Raw genomic sequence first — 12,694 nt, forward strand, 5'->3', positions numbered from 1 at the left:
GTATTTTAAATTTTGATTTAAAGCTTTCGTGACTGCAGTAATTCATATCCTTAGTTCTTTCGGTAAAGTCTGGTTGAAGGGAAACAATAAAATAATAAAATATATTGTTTTATATATATATTGTTCTATATATTTTATTATTTTATTGTTTCCCTTCAACGTGACTTTACCGAAAGAACTAAGAATATAAATGCATAGTATTGTCGGAAGTCACCAGCCACTACGTTTACGTATAGTATTGAATATGTGCTGTGCTTAATATACAACTTGGCCACACGCAATGCATAAAGGAGCGGCAATGCCCCGGCAGGGTGTAAACATGCAAACCAATAAAGACATATCAATCAAATGCTCACACAGCTTTAAACAGTTTCATTAAAACGTAACGCTCTTATCTGAAGCCTCTTTATTGTTCGTGACATTATTAGAGTGGGCTGAGAGCTATCGTGTTCCAGTCCACAGGCGGCTGCTGCTGCGACTGGGTTGATATGCGCAATAAAACTCGATTATATGCGCCGTCATTATGTGTAGCGTAGCCACAGTCTATTCACTTCTGAATAAAAGGCCCACTCAAGCCGTGGTCATTTCTCACGAGGGTCTCGCAAATGCAAAAACAACATCTATCTGGCTCTTACACACAGCGAATTTCATTGCTGCATCTCCACATTTGACGTCCTCTCGAGCGAGTTATCTTTCCTTCTCGCGACCTATTTTGCCCAAGCTCACTTAAGTCAACATTACGTCTCTCTCTATTTGCGCATGCGCTCTAAATAACGTATTCCTCTTAATGTCTCAGTACAATTCTACGCACTCAACTCGCCGTTTGTTCCGAGTTCTTTGTCAATTCCCACCTCTGGGCCGTATGTTATAGCGGGTAATGCTGATTAAAAGCTGCATTTATTCACATTGGGGTGTTGCTTTCCATGACTAAGCTCACGAAAAGACACTGCGACTTTCTCTCGTCTGCATTTTTTTCCATTGTTGAGATGACGGTCCCGCCTTGAATAATTGCCTCTAGGTAATAACAAAGACAAAGATCCCGTGTATAGCCTAAACAGACTGTTGGGGAAAGTGCTGTTAGCGAACACCTATGAAGGCCGGAACGTATACATGTGGTGGGTGGCCAGCACCACGACCGACCGCCGTTGTCTTCCCAGTAGCCATGTTTACCAACCGCACTAGGTACTCATTTGAGGCTGAGTCGACCTAGGGGAGGCCCAGGACCAGCTCAGATATTCGTCACCGATGTTGGCTGTAAGCGGGAATTGAACTGGGTCGCCGGGTTCGTAGCACAGCGCGATAACCGATGCACTTCCGCTCCCCACCTAATTAGTATCCCTCTGACAGACATCTCCAATTTTCTAATCGCTCCATCCTACACTAATTCACTTGGACTTAAAACACGTATAATCAGATCAGGTTATTGTGTTCAGGTGTCACCTCTAAGCCTACCGAATCTGCTGCGATTGCAGGTGCTGTGAAATGTCATCGCCCGAACAAACCACGTGGTTGAAGTCCAAAATAATACGGACAATGATACAAATTGGATCAAGCCGTTGATGTTTACTCGATTTGCTGACCAATGAATATGGACTTGTCTACGTTCATAGTCAACTATAATTTTGATTCACTGCATCTCCATCGCCTTGCACAATCCCCAATCCAACACGGGACCCCGCGTCACTGCTTTTTGTCTTTAGTTTGTCCTTCGCCCGCACCACTGATTAACACAATTGGTTACGTACGGTGCGAAATACGTCCTACATACATATATTATTAATATTATTTTCTCTTTCTATTGAACAGCTCCATTAATGATTTAATGTATCACATGGAGCAGCCATTTACCTACATATGTGCAAATTGAAATTTAATTGTGATAGGCAATACAGTATAGTATGTACATTTAAACAAAACTAACTTAGGCTCAGAGCAAGCCGCTTGCCTAATTGTCACACTCGGATCAGTGCTGCGGCTTAAAGAACTCGAATTTCTTCATCATCATCATCATAAGCCACTGTCAATCCACAGCTGGACCAAGGCCTCCCCAAGTCGCCGACACCTCTCTGACGATCCTGCGATGTCACAAAATCCACTCGCACTGGCGCAATATTCGATTGAATTCCTCCATTGTCGCGGTGGTCATCCTCTTTCGGACGCGTTTCCCCTCCTTGCCTTAGAAACCAAAAACAAGCGACGGACTAGTGGCCACGTAGGTAGATATCCTATCCTTAATACAGACGGTCACTGCATCACGCGCTTTCAAATGCACTTCTGCGGCCGTCTGGAACGCTCTTCACTCCGATAATAGGACCCCATTGAAGCTATGCATTTTAAAATCTAGATTTAACACTAATTTCTTTAGAACTCTTTTTTGTGTGTTTAGTTTGTTGTCCTTCCCCCGCACCTCCGATTAGCACGGTTGGATACGTAGGGTGCGAAAGAAGTTCAACATACATACATTGCACACACGTGTTGAGTGGTGATGGTGGCAGTGTTTTACTGGAGAAGTCGGTTTAAATTTGCAACTAATTTACAAACTCTCACCCGATCTCAAGTGAGCAAGAGGTGACTTACAGATTTGCTAACTCGACACAGATGCGTCTTGGCTGTTCCAAAAAGTAAGCGAGGCTTCGGGAATGACGCACACACAGTATTATGTAGGCTTCATACGAATTACATATAACACGTGTTGCGTCAGCACGTGTTTATATTCTGCAGTTTCATATGGAGACGTATTTTACAGCATTGCATGTACGAATGTATGCGTTACCTGCTTAGTAAAGAACACGCCATTGCCTGTGCTCCACAGAATAACATGTTTGCATTATACATTCGAAATCATCGTTATCATCAGCCATGGTCAATCCACTACTGGATGAAGGGTTCTCCAAGCCGTCGCTACCTAATATGATTCCACGGTGCAATAATCCACCCAGAATCTCCGCACGAGATTATTTCATTGCTCCGTCTCCCGGTATATGTTCTCTTGGACGTGTTTCATCCCAGTAACTGAGGTTACGTTTATGCTTAAGTTTTACTTTATATTCATGGTGATTGAAAACTACTTTCTTGAGAATTGTCTTTGTTTTCCTTTCCTCGAACCTGCGATCAGCACGGTGCTAAAGAAGTTCAACATACATGCGATAATTTATTTACGAACGTGGACCGTTATCGATTCCAATGCAATAGAGAAACTCGACAATTGTAAAATTTTCTGACCTTTAAATATCTCCTACTCCCTCATTTGCATCGCTACATGTATGGGCTTTGAGGAACATATCTCTCAACAGCATTACTTTCAGCTTTTATCACAGGGCGTTGGCGCTGTGATTAGGGCACTGCGCTGTTATCCCCGCTACCCGAGTTCGATTCCCGGCCATGGATAACATCAGCGGCGAGGAATATCTGTCTGTGCCGTTCCTTCGCTCCCCCGCCTCTTCACTAACCCACTCTGACCAGTGTGGTGAAGTATGGTCAAACAATCCCTGTAACTGACACGGCGTAAGGAGGTCTGTGTCCAGTTGTTGATTGCGGAGGGGTCAGTAAATTATTACAATTCTTTACAATTATAATATCACCAAAAACACACACACTACGCACTCGGGCTTTCATAAAAAATGACCAACGCAAGTTAATGCGACATTGACAGATTAATATAAGACTATAACAACTCGTGTATGCGTTGTTGCCGATGCACTGATATTGTGTGTCTGAACCGTTCCAAAGTTTGCTCGCTTTAAAACATACTAGATACAATATCTCTAAATCCAATAGGTTATACTGAAACAATTTTTTATCTATACGTAAGATTAGCACGGTTGGCTATGTACGGTGCGAAATAACTTGAACGTACATATGTACCAATATAATTGTAATACTTTATTATAAATAAGAATACGTAATATGTATTTATTGCATCGGCATTCACTGCGCCGGTTGTTGTGAGATAATTCTGCCACACGATGTCTCCTCGCCAGGTCGTGTCACAAATGTAGCCTTGAGCTCTCCTCCCAGCCACGTCTGTGAGTTTTTGCTTGCGTGGCAGCCAGCCATAGACCATAACTCATTGCCACGAGTCGCCTTAAACAAACGAGGAAGACCACCCTTGCAAACATTGACATGTGTGTATCTGTGCGTGACATACGCAGGTTGCAGTCGAGCGGTAGTTCGGACACTGCCGTTACCATTCCCGGTAAGTGAGTTATATGTGCACTTATCGGTGGCGAGTTGTATCTGAACCGGGTCTGGGCATCTCGTAGGTCAACTCAGCTTTACAAGAGTATCTTGGCGACTGTGCGTGAGCATTGGCACTGGGGAGAAAAAGGCGGCCGAGCGTGGCTCGGACTTTCACTGCGCGCCTTTGTACGCGACGCTCCTGTAACAAATAGGGGCTCGCCACTATGAGATACATATAAAGACAACGATTTCGCACCTCCGTTTGGCACGGTTGATTACGTACGGCGCGAAAGAAAGTCGAATATACATATAAATTGTCCGTACTGTTTCGTAAGTTGCATGCTCTGTATTTGTACACGCAGTTGCGCATGTCCGTGCACATCTTGGGGCGTTCTCTCGCGCTCTCGTTATAGCAGTAGTTGTACTTGTTTGGCCGAACCCAGGCTCGTTCCCTGTTAATCAAACAAACGAGACAATTAGTACCCTAAATAATGCATTGGTGGCGCACATCGTGTGTTCTCTTGAAGTGCTTAATTAATTCTATTGTTTCTCCCTGAATTCCCATCAGGGCTTTGACGTGTCTGTGCTGGGTTAGCGTGAATGATGTGGGGTTCTGTAGCACAAAACTGTTGGAAGGGGACACTTTGCATATAGGCAATGTGTGTGTATATATGTATCCTACACTGCAGCGATGACTCATGTAGCTAAACTTTTCGACTTTATAGTGTACAAATGCACACACATTGATAGTTTTTGGCCCATGTGAGTTAACTAACAAATAATAAATTTGTAATGGCAATGTAATTGATACTATTAATTATGTATACTATATTTCAAATGTCTTTAATAGCATTTCATGTCGCGTTTATGTTCTTATATTGGTGTGTTTGTGTGTGTGCAAATGAAAATGAGCCTCTGGTATATCTTTTTTTCCACGAGTTGCTTTTAATTATCTGTGTGAAGAGCCCAAGCCACGTCATTGTAACCAAATCGAATATTTTCACAGGGTGGTTTGGGGACCTGCATTCCAGATGTATATATATTTGTAGACTCGAAAAAGTGAAGTGACATTTTTTCCACGTACGCTATTAAGCTATCCCAGCGGTTGCCTCCTGAGCAAGACACATCTGTAAGGTATTATACTAGGGCGGCGGGTGTGTGATGTGGAATGCGTAGACCCTCCTCCTTCGGGACTGTGCTCTCGGGGCTATCGGGACAAAGGTACGTACCTGCAGGTAAATGTTTTCTGAAATGCGACTATGAAGGGAACACAATTACATAATGGGACCGTTAATGTGTTTGAACTTATGGGATAGTGCGTGGTGAACTTGTTGTTGTAAGGTCCTTCTCTGGAGAAGCAATTTAAAAAAGAAAATTAATAGACAACTGTCAGCCAAACACTGCCGTGTAATCTGTTGGCATTTCAGTTTGCCAGGAAAAATATTTTGCGTAGGCTGCTGAATTTGTACACCAGCATTACTGATGTGAAAGCGGGAGATGTTTTTTTTTATTCTTTGTACAATTGTGCTAAGCATATTAAGCTCTCTCACTTTATTTGGCCACTATGTACAGACATGTTTATTTTTTCCATCATGCATTTTCCCAAATAAAGCTAAGCGATTACTTGCAAAAAATCTACAGTATTTTCGCCGCATAGATAACGAATGCTTGTGGTGTTCGCGGCTCTAATTAGAGGAATATTTTGTAATTTTCTCGCAGGAGGTTAATCACCGGTATAAAATCACCAACAGCTGTGTCTGTTTATTGGAGTAGGCTGTATTGTTAACTGTACTCCATTGAGTGCATGACACCCATCTGGAGTACGTTAGTAGATTTGTGAACGCTCGCTTCATAAGCTTAGGAAAGCTGGAAAAGTAAACCACTACGAAAATTCATTTTCGATTATGATCTTTTTCACTGAAGTGCTTTTTCATACACCACCGCCAGATTTGTTTTTATTAATTTGAAATGAATCGCAATTAAAATAAATGGGGGGTCACACCATTCACATTTCCACAGAGGGTATCGCCATCAACATTGTCCACGATCTATACACCACTTGCCTAAGGCCTTCCCTCACCGTTGCCATCCTCCACAGTCTTCAATGACACAATCCATCTCCCTCCTGCACATGAGCTGATTGCAAAACTCCATCTCTATGGTGGCCATCCTCTCAGACGTTCTCTCCTTTGGCTGCCTTTCCACTCAAGTTTTGTCCGATGTCCATCATCCCTCGTAGGTAGTCCTCTTAAACCCCCACTTTCATATACATACATTAGATGTATCTAATTTGTCTTTGTTCTGTGATCTGTGTGTTCTTTTTTTGTCTCTTGGTGGAAATTCCATGCGTGTTTGGACACTTTCAGCTGTTTTCTCCATTTAATTTGTCAATGCAAAAGTGTCTGACCGATGTATCGTAGTATGTTATATGCACTGATTGAAAACGTTCCTCTTTCAGGTATATTGCTTTTCAAGATCGGTTCAGAGATTGTTCACCACTGACATTAGCTGTGCCTGCGAATCGAACGTAGGCCTTTGGAATCGTAGCACAGTGTTCAGACTACAGTGTCTCCCCTCCCCAACAATACATTTACCTGGATTAAGCCCTCGCACGACATTCTCTCTTTTACCACGAGTATTTAATATGGGTGTACCATGCCTCTGCTTTCTCAGGTTTCTTGAGAGCCCTGTGAATATTGCTTGCTGGTCACCTGCCCAGTGCTGTGCACACTGCGTCCTGGGATCTCCGATCTGCATTGAGCAACCAGAAACGTCCTCTTGATTTGTGATTAAAGCCTTTTTTCTCCCTCCGGTGAAAAGTGGACCTTTGTATGTGCCCCACCAGCTGTAACCGCCTTCCTGTTATCGTATACTGCTGTCTGTTTTTCCTTTGTGATTAGCTCAGAAAGTTTTGTTTGTCTTTACAAGAACACGCAGTGAAAATGTAAATGTGGATCTCAGTGCAGTATAGTGTAAGAGTAAACTAGATTAAATACATATATTTTAGTTTTTACATAACTGCAGTGCCAGCAAACAAAAGTTGTATCATCATTAAGCTTTAACATTATACACGCTTTGATTTTAATTTATAGCGTCACTGTGTTAGACTTTTTCGATTGTATTTACATAACCAGTAAACATAGAGAAGACTTGCCTTAAACACATGACAGAAAAGTGCTGCGTATGTATGGGCGTCTAATGTGTATATGTAGAGTGTACAGCAGCATGTTGATGAAATGCTGCCTGCCACTTCAATCCCATTAAGTGTGGTTCAATGCTTGGCCATGAACATCACTAGAAATGGGAATTGATATTTGGTTTGCGGTTTTGGTGGGGGTAGTGGCACTGTGGTTAGTACACTGCCCTAGCAACCCGGTAGCCTGAGTTGTATGTATGTTTAACTTCTTTCACACCGTACGTAGCCAACCGTGCTAATTGGAGGTGCGGTATGACATCTGAACCGGTGCTGGGTCCACAACCATCGCCAACCCACACTGACCGGCACAGTAAAACAAATGTCGAACCTCTATCTCTGACACAATGTCGGCAGGCCTTCATTCAGCAGTGGATTGACAAAGGGTTGTAAATTATTATTCAGGTATTTAATTAAAATGCCACCTAAGTCCAGTTTGAGCAAACGACCTGGCTTAGTCCAAGTGTAATCATGAGCATGAAGGAGACAAAGACACAATGTGCTGTGCCGTTTGCAGTGGGCACTCGCTAATACGCTTCTCCTGACAAAGAACAACCTCATGGTCTTTGTGTATGCATGTTGACTTGTATACAAGTGTATATGTGTGTATATTTAAGTTTTGCATGTTGTGTGTACAGCATTGGATTACATGCAATGCTTTAAAGAAAGGTTAATAATGCAATCAAATAGGAAGTTTAAATTGGATAATAAGTAACAAAATTAATAAAGCCCAGTTGAGATGCAGTGACCCGGGATTTTACCATGAAGTTAAACATTACTAATTCATTCTTACCTGCACAATGGCCTCAGTCACTTTGGAGAGAGGCATATAAACCTGGGTATGTGAAGTCTACCTGCACGTGTCTCATTTCTAATTGCGAAATATCCTATTCCTCCCCAAACCTTAAAGCCGCTATTAACTATGTTTATAAAGAAGTGTTATTTAAATTAATGCCGTACATATATTTGTAAAAAAAAACCTAAAACATCTCTTGTGTTCCTTTTAAGCTTTAAATGCAAGTCACATTGGGAACTATCAGAATACACACGTGCTTAAACACAACAACAGCAATAACAACAGCAACAATTGTTGATAGGAATTGTATGGAACAGAAGGGTTAAAGCTGGAACAATGGTCTTTGTGTGCTCTATGCTTGTAACTGAAGCTAGGTCACATTCACTGCACATTACTCTTCTATATCCAGTGGTCCCTCTCATGGAAATGAGACGGCACATTCCTGAAGATTGGCTCTTAACTTAAATAGCTCCATTCGGAATGCTGTGGTGAATTTGAGTTGGAAATAAACAGCCTCAGATCTTCGGAGTAGAGTTGGCAGGGGATAAAAGGGGACCGGTGGAGAGGTAGAGGGGGTAAGGATGAGAGTTGATTTGCGGAGGCCTCACCTCAGCAGAGGAGACCTCCGCGATAGCCGGCCCTGTGGGATCTTTCTTATGGGGAGCAGGTGCCATGAGCCTTCGCGATGGGAAGGCAGCGGAGATTGTAAATGGAAATAACCAACAAACAAATCGAGTTAAATCGGTTCGCATTTGTTATTTCCTTTATGTGAGCAGGTGAGAACTCGCGTCGAAACAACAGGTGCCCCTTATTTTCATTGAATTATTACGCTGGAAGCTTAATAATACGCAGAGTTAACTGTGCTGTCATCGTTGTGTTAACAGAATTAAATCCATAGTTTTGCAGATTAATTATTGACACAACTGCGTGCGTATACGCATGCAAACCACCTATATCGGTGTCATGAAAATGAACTCTTTGCGAATAAATCACCAACGTCGCTGCTGCTGCTGCTGCAAGCGCACAACCAAGAGCGAGGTGTGGGAACGCTGCGCTGCTCGCGGTGGCGCTGGTTTCGGGTGAGCTGCGGCTCACATTGAAGCGCTACGAGGTCAGCTCTCTAAGCCGACCCCCTAAGGAGCTCTCAGCGCAAGGAAACGCTGGGGCGACTGGCCGGCCTGCTCTCAGGAGGAGAGTCTCGCGGGACACGGAGGCTTGTTAATTTCCTGTTGGTGGTGTTGGTTTCATGCTGCTCGGCTCGTGTGACTAGGTGCCGCCCCTTTCCCTGTGTTCGCTCGACCCTGAGAGGTCAGAGTACCTTGGGTGAGTTTCCTCGTCAAGAGCCTGGCGCAGGATAAAGGCAAGAAGCGGAGTGAGGGGTGGTGTTCGAAGGGCCACCTCACAATACCTGTGGATGAGAAATATCGCCAAAGAGGCTTCATTAAAAAAGTACCAAGAGCCTTCCAGTTTATAGTTAATACATTGCATATTTGAAGAATAACCGCTTATAGTATATATATACGTACAGATACAAAAAAATCAGTGCTGTCATTGTTAGCACGACCTTATCGTAGAGAAATAACCTAAACAATTTTTGATTTTACGAGGTAAGACCCACTGAGCTAAAATGCTCGTTTTCAGAAACAACCTTGCCCCAAATGATAGCTTAACGAAGTGGCCTTATGTGGAAAATTATCGCAGCCAAATACTGTAAGCGCATGTTTTCATAAGTGGAGGGAAAACCCGAGGAAAATCTATGTGACCACGAGGAGAACATGAAAACTCAAAATATACAGGTGTGAGGATCGGAATCGAACCCACGCCCTCCTTCATTTGAGGCAAGGTAGTTAACATCTCACCACTGTGGCACCTATATCGAATATCAATGTTTTTTGGTAATGGCCCTTCTGCAGAGGATGATGCAAGGGCTACTCTAATGATTTAAGTTGTATTTGAAGTTCCAACATATATGCCTGCACACAATGTATCACACGGCATTTCCCCCTTCATTAAAAGGATGAACCAATGAAAATGTATGTATAGACAACACAAATCCCATAACGTTTGTTTTACTGGATTGTCCCATATGTACGCTGTACTACAGAATTCAACAGTTACCTTGTGGCATGTCATTTGCACCTGGGAGCAGTTTACGATATACTCTCGTTTAAAAAAATAAATGAAACATTTCACTTGCAGTGGAAATGCCGTTGTGCATATAGGAAACGTTCACATTTGTCAGGATTGTAATGTCTTTCTCAAAGACATTTTGTGCATGAGAGTGACTTTGAATTTCATGTCTACGAGCCACCATGCTGTTGTACAGGTCTTCTTCAATATGACCACTCGGAACTGATGCTGCCAGACGGAACTTGACGTTATTATTGCATTTCTCTCTCAGTCCATCAAAGCTGTCCTCAGTTATGGTCACTTTTAGGGAACCGACGTGAATGCTTTTGCGTTTTCAAGGTAGCGTGGAAATGAGTTTGTATAATTAATGTCACGTGTGCTTCTATTTAACTCTCCGTTAATGGCACTCAGCATTACAATGCCTCCATGTTACACATCTGTCTGAGAGATCATTCGTTTGTATGCAATGAGTGTTGTTAAAAAAACATTGCATTTTGTAATTACATGTGATAAAAACATGAATTTAAAAAGGTGGTCGAATTGGTGCATGTGCTGCTGTAATAATAAAATATTCAGTCCTGTGCTTATTTATTAAGCTGTATATAACTATATGAGTGGGACATTCAAATCTTCAGAGAAAAATAATGTTTCAAGCTCATCACCTGTGAAAATATTTTTTTACAATAAATCTGCATTAATATATGTCGTCAATAAATTATATATTCAAACACCGTGATGGCATGTTTATTCATGCAGTGACATTTTCGTATGATCGGTATATTGCGTGCATGCGTGTGTGATGATAATTATGATGCGTAATTCGGTCACAGGCATGGGGCTCTGCTTAGGCTTTGTGCGAGTTGTGGATCGCGCACATTTCCGGCGAGTCCTTCACCCCCCCCACTCTACGTGGCTGCCTCATTCTGGGTTATTTGGTCAGAATCGTGCCAATGAAGCCACACCGCGGAGGAGTTCATTGCTTTAATGTGAGAAAAATAAATTATCCCATAATTACGTGTCATTTAATTCATGCTGCCATTCTGGGACACGTGGTGTGTGTTTACACTCAGCGTAGTGCGAAACAGGATCGGGATGTGCCTCGAGTGCGAGTGAAGTCAAAACCAATTGAGTCGCTATTGAGGTATTCCCACCTGAGAGCCCAACTGCAGTTGCGCTGATGCTAAGCAATTCAGACAGTACTGACTGACAACATTAATTGCTTCATTGCCTTGCCTCCAAGCTTTTCATACCACATGCTGTGCGATATGGACAGGGGAGATACTTATGCGGTGCATATTACATTATAGTCGGCGTGCTCCGGGGCATGAACGTAAATAGCTCAACATACAAGGTTTTTACTGCCTTTGTAAGAGACTGAAGTTGTGCGAATGGTCTTTGGGGCTGATCATGAGATCCAGTCGCAAGTTTAGCTGCTTAACCACCGGACAATGGCTTTGTCTGTAGCTTGACCCATATGTCTTATTGATATAATATTCGGTACCCAAAGAATACACATTTCATTTAAATACACTGCTATTTGAACAAAAATGTCTCAATATTAGTAGGTTTTGGCTTAGCTAAAAGGACATTTTTGTGAAATTAAAAGTAAAACAATCCAGTCTTTGTAAAAACAACAGCAAGGAATATTTGAAAATGTAAAAATCTAAACAATTATGCCTACCAATGTAAACCCCCAAAAATGCAGATTTTGACAGCTGCTTTAATAAGCTATCTGGCAAAAATGTCAAGTTTTCCATTTCCAGAAGGAAAAAAAAGTATTATTCAGACAGCTTATACCCATATGCACTGTAAATAAATGTTTCTCAATTATATGCATACAATAAATATCATGAACCAGCAGCTCAACCAATAAATGTAAATATTTAAAAAAATATATAATTGTAACATATCACTCGAGCAATCAAGGAATTTCGATAGAGTAGGGGGAAAAAAGCCTCCTCTCTTCCTTAAATGTAGGCACTCCCACTATTTGTGCAACATCATGGGATGTGGTCACATCCAGATGCTTAACACAGTTAAATTGTGATTGTTCCATTTACTGATTCATCTTCTCTATTGCTGTGACCACAATGTTATTTTGTTCCAAGGAAAGTAGATTTTTTTAATATTACCCTATGAGTATTTTCTATAACAGGTCTGTGGAATACAGTCTGACTGCCTCCCAAATGGAAAAAATACAGCTTTGGTCTCTTTTGTTAGTATATACTGCGAAGCCATCTATGATATAAAAAGTCTATGCCATCCTATCAAGCAACATAGAAACCCATAGGGGCAAGTTTGTGTACATACAATATATAAAAAAAACTAACAACATTTGAATACTGTGCTGAATCCAATATCAAATGTTGATGGGTACATTCTAGATAATATGATCA

The sequence above is a fragment of the Petromyzon marinus genome, chromosome 2, assembly GCF_048934315.1.
Source record: "Petromyzon marinus isolate PM22_M1 ecotype Great Lakes invasive population chromosome 2, UKy_Petmar_22M1.pri1.0, whole genome shotgun sequence".
Lineage (NCBI taxonomy): Eukaryota > Metazoa > Chordata > Hyperoartia > Petromyzontiformes > Petromyzontidae > Petromyzon > Petromyzon marinus.